This window comes from Plectropomus leopardus, chromosome 12 (assembly GCF_008729295.1).
Source record: "Plectropomus leopardus isolate mb chromosome 12, YSFRI_Pleo_2.0, whole genome shotgun sequence".
NCBI lineage: Eukaryota > Metazoa > Chordata > Actinopteri > Perciformes > Serranidae > Plectropomus > Plectropomus leopardus.
This window is the reverse complement of record NC_056474.1, coordinates 20,967,250-20,972,130: the sequence shown is the minus strand read 5'-3', so window position 1 is coordinate 20,972,130 and position 4,881 is coordinate 20,967,250.

Sequence of the window (4,881 nt, the reverse complement as noted above, 5' to 3'; positions counted from 1 at the left end):
TCTGTGTTCTGCCTATTGTAGATGATTAGAGATCACTTCAAATAATATATAATTATGATATTATCATTATGATATAATGTATATCAGATTCTTTTCTCCTGTAGTTTCATGTTGGTTTTATTTGGTCATAAAGAATTGTTACATCCAAAGGCGACTTGACGGAGAGGAGTCCCGTCTTTAGGAGACAGGAAACAAGACTGCGTTACCAATGGGGCAAGGTTGGTTGTTTTTCGTTAACTTTGTTGTAAATTTGGGAATTTGCACCACTGAATTACAACATTAGCTAGCTCCAGAAATGATGCACAATACCGTGGACTTGCCGTTAATACATTCATATTGAAATGATTTGTTGAATCAAATATGAACCAAGCTTCTGTTATTGAATTTGCTATTTCTTGCCAAAATGTCTTCAGAAACATATTTTAGCTTACAAGATTGTTTAACAGCCGGTAACAACAGATAAACTTGAATAATGTCACCCACCAACAAAAGCATCTATTGGTGCAGTGCAGTGTGGTCCATTACTGGTAGTTTTGAAGAAATTTGTATCTCTCTACTGTATAGATAGTTCCCTTTGATGATAAGACCACCTTTCCAGCAAGAAAATGCTTTTTTTAAATCTTCTGCAATGTAGCGTAGCACTCAGATGTTTATCTCAAGGTTGTTCTGAGTTTCACAGAATGTGTTTGCAACCTGATTCACTTTGGTGATTTGACAGGAAGCTGCTGTTGTGGTTGCTCTCTGAGAAGGAGGACGCATCGTTGCCATGGCCCTCCGCTTATCATGCTCCAGTCAGAGGTGTCAGTATTAACAGCAACTGCCTCAGAGGGCGAGCCCCCACCACCACCACCCCCGCCGGCCTTCACTCCATCTGCTGCTTCACAGTGCCAAGCAGGCAGCCACGTCAGCCAGTGGTCTCAGACTCACATCACATGGCTCGAGGTACCATCACACTTCTGAAAAATTGACTGTCTTTGCATCCGTTTGCCTCTGTGTGTGTTATGACAGTGTAGAGTGTATCGCACACTCATAGGAAGAAATATTAACCTCATGAACCACAGTTTTTGGTGGCCTACAGCCAGAGCTATTCTGTTGCTCAGAGATTAGGGAAGAAACAATGCATTTCAAGCCTTAAAAATAACCCTAAACTTTTCAGTTAACTTTGGCTGACAGCTTCCTACTGTAAGGACGAGATGAACTTTTGATGTATAAACTTCTGCTGCAGCGAGGCAAACACTCTGTCATGTTTCTTTCTCTTGTCTTTGACAGTAAATGCAGGCTAGCTGCAAGGCTTCTGTAGCAAATCCTGACTGGGTCTCCTGGTGTTCAAACCCCAGCAATTATTCTCCAGCTGTATTTGCAGATGAAGTCTGTAGGGGATGTTTCCTAAATGAAGAGCAATGAGCACTTCATCAGCGCTGCTCAGTCCACACAGTGGGTGTTTAAGTAGCTGCTTTCAAGGCTTAAACAGGCAGAAATATCAAATATGAAGAGTCTGGAGGTAATTTGCACAAATTAAAAGGCAGAAAATAAAATTAAAGACCCATCTCAAGATCTCATGATTCTTGTTTTCCTGAGCTCCACCAAGCATTAATTTCATTATGTCATCAAGGTCATTTTTCCATTCACTTGTATTAAAGTCTCTTTATTATTTCTTTCTTCAACTCGCTTGTTTTCACTTCACTGCATTTGAATTGGATGGTTTGTGTACATGTGAGGAGAAATGTAGGACGAAGGAAGGTGTAGTGTAGCGAGATGCATGAGGAACAGAAAGAGAAAAACCTGACAAATGAGTTTCCTTATCAATCGGCAAGGGCAGGACAAAATTGGAAGGGCAGATAGTGGCGAGACAAATCAATACAGACCTCTAGAGGCTGCGGGACTCGCACACAGAAGCGGACAAATTGCATGAAGACCTCCCTTCTCTCTAAAAACATCCCACCCTTCAACTCTGCCTCACTTCTTGAAGTTGCCCTCAGCAAAGATACAGTACTGTTTGTGGGTCATTAGTTGGATTTTTCTGTTTTTTTGGGGGGTTTTTTATGTTAATGTCCAGCGAGACACTGGAAGTTAAACTGACAAATGATGTCAAGCACTCCCTAACAGTGCCAGTACCATAAGATGTAAATGCACAATAATGAAAGTAACCTAGCTGAAAAAACATGCTTAAAAAAACCCAAAAAACTGAAACAGATGAAATTATCAGAAACAACTTAATTCACTTGAGCTCTCAAAGGTGAGTGTTGTCCCCTGAAGTGCCTGTGGAGGCCCCTACATGTACAGAAACAACCCTATTAAAGGGCAAGTCCAGTGTTTTACAACCTTGATGGAGATGTTTCCCTTTTTATATTTTTATTTTTGTTTATTTATTTATTTTCTGTGAAAGTATATAGGAATATAATAGGAATAACAGTTGAAACTGTTAAATTTAGGATTAATTTCAATCAAACCAGACTTGGTGATTGTTGCATCAGTAGAAAGACAAACCAAGCAGGTTTTTGTGAGGGTTTTTTTTTTTTTTTTTTTTTTTTTGTATCTGTCAATTTTGAATGAAGTTTGTTTTATGATGATAAAAATAACGTTTATTTATAAGGTGTGATTCTCAGATTGTTGTCAGACACTTAAAATGACAATCTGAGCCCGTCAGTGACAAAAACAAGCACATTTAGTGGATGCACGCTGATGGTGCAAACATTCCCTGAGTAGTTACATTGCAGCCCTTTTCAATGCTGCGGCAGTCTCACTCACTTTTGGACCAATTTAAAAAATTGTCCTTCCCATCAGCCACTTTTAGACACAAAAATAAGGGAAAATAAGGAACAGGTTGAAAACTAAAGAATTTACTCTTAAACACATTCCATCCACGGTGTTGTTCTGTTTTACCCATCAGGGCTACCATACAACAATTTCCAGTGTATGCATTTTACATTCACTAATCAGAAACCGTTTTTGGCCTCAGCTGTTTAATATATGTGTCCCCTGAGCACTGCTGCTGTAGTTTCAGTATGAAGCGATAGTATCTCTGCAGCTTTGCAAGTTCAAAAGTGTTAAAATGTGGCTCAGATAAAGACGTGTCTTGTTTTTTGTTTTTTTTTTTGAATGAAAAAAAAATCCCCACAGGCTAAAGATTCATGTGAGGAAGGTAAGAATCAAATATAATTATTTTGTTTTTCTTTTTATGCCTGCATAAGAGAAGCTTTGCCTTGAGAAATGGCTTATCAAAAGGGAAGAAGAATGGGAGTATTAGAAAACACATTTGTACGCACATTTCCATTAAAATTAATTTTAGTGCAAACCCTTCAAACAACTAAGCATAAGGCAAATTTCTTGATATGCACAATAAATGCATATCAACTTAGAAATGTAATTCTCATTAATTCTGCAGTCTGATTAAAATGCTTCTTTAAAACAAAGACAACTGTATTTTTTTAGCTAGTTTAAGTATACAGAAAATGAATGAAGTTAAAGAACTGAGCACTTACTGTAACCTGCTCTGCCACTAGCCCATACATTTGCAGATGCATTACACTATACCTTTAATATTTGTGTCCTTGTATGCATTGTTTATATGTAGACGTAAATAAATTGTTAACAGTTACTGTAATGTTTAATTCTACATTCTGATTGAAAGGCACCTTTAAATCATAGAAAATGAAACAGATATTATAGAAGTGATCACTTACTGTAGATCATCTGCGTGCTGATGATGCTTGTGCTCACTTGACCCAGAGAAGAAGCTTTCTTAAACCATGTGTGGTGGCAGTGATGCATTCAGACTCTCGGCCTCTTTAAAAACAGTCTTACTAAATGTGTATTTGAAATACTGAATATCTAAACTAAATGCTGTATAAAGCCTCTATATATAATGTTTTTGTTGCTTTTTTAGATTTCCCTTATCATTTTGAAAAAAAAAAAAAAAAAGAATGCTTGTTGCATTTATACACAATAAAATAATGGAGGTAGCCACTGTGATGTCACCAACTGGTTTATTGACTCCTATTTGAAGTCTCAAGTTACACATTTTGGCATTCGCCATTTTTGATTTTTGGAGCCAGATGTGACCATATTCGGGCGAAAGGCCCCTAAATGTGCGTAACTTTAAGCCTTAATAAAATGTAAATGGATGAGTTTGTCATGAATAATGAAGTTGCATTTAGAGACTAAAACCATTATTTTGTACCAGTCTGTAAACATGTCTGTAAAGTTAGGCATGTAAACGTGGAGGTCCGTGTGGATTCATTCTGTTTTGAGCCAACCTCAAGAGGTCATTTGATGAACAGCAGTTTTTGGCACTTCATCGTTGGTTTCATTTTTTTGCCCCTGAGGTTGCCACTTGAAAGAAATTTCTCTTCGATGTTTACATTTCTTTTTAAAGCCTTTACGTGTCTTTTTTTTCTTTTTTGTTTGTAAAAAAAAGTGTCCCTAACTGTTCTGGAGAAAAAAGAAACATAACTAGTTGCACTGCACTTAAGTTATCTTTAAAATACACACTATGTAACAAACTATGTAGTACTCAAAGTTAAATTTGGCTAACAAAATAGAAAATACAAATTTCTACTAAAATGATTTATACAACATAAAAGCTGTAAAAGCAGCATACTTTAGGAAGTCTAAGTTTGTCTTTTCCCATGAAGACAAATTACTCAGTATTAGTAGAAAATGTATATCCCCCCCAATTTTTACAAACTTTTACAACAATTTGAGCAGTTTTGTAAGCAGTTTTGAGATACTGCATGTCCCTATTTCCCCTCTGATAGAACTATAAAAGGCCTGAGAGCTGTTGGTCACAGCACGCTGCTCTGACACGCTGTGTGATGATGACTGAGGATGTGATGCAGAGCACGTGAGGGTCCAGCAGATGGCGATCACAGACTGACGTGG